Genomic DNA, 330 nt, shown 5'->3' with positions numbered 1-330 from the left:
GCAATATTTTGAACGATAATGGATGGTATCGTTTTTAGTGGATGGTATCTTGTAAGCTTTGCAGAACGTCAAGCCTTTGAAAGCTTTGCAGATTTCATCCATGATTGGGGGGCTTTTAAACGATAATGGATGGTATCTTGTAATAGGGAAAAACTTTTATGTGTCTTTTTAGTTTCTAGCATGCTGTTGTTGTAAGTTTTTAGTGCTTTCTCAGCACTTTCTTCAATGAATTTTATCTTTTCCAAAAAAAAAGAATATGAAACCTCAAATAAATCAGTCCAAGTGTTGATTTCTTCTTGATCAAGATGATATAACCGATCAAAATAAAAT

The sequence above is a fragment of the Papaver somniferum genome, unplaced genomic scaffold (genome assembly GCF_003573695.1).
Source record: "Papaver somniferum cultivar HN1 unplaced genomic scaffold, ASM357369v1 unplaced-scaffold_23738, whole genome shotgun sequence".
Taxonomy (NCBI): domain Eukaryota; kingdom Viridiplantae; phylum Streptophyta; class Magnoliopsida; order Ranunculales; family Papaveraceae; genus Papaver; species Papaver somniferum.
Note: the sequence above shows the minus strand (reverse complement) of the source record.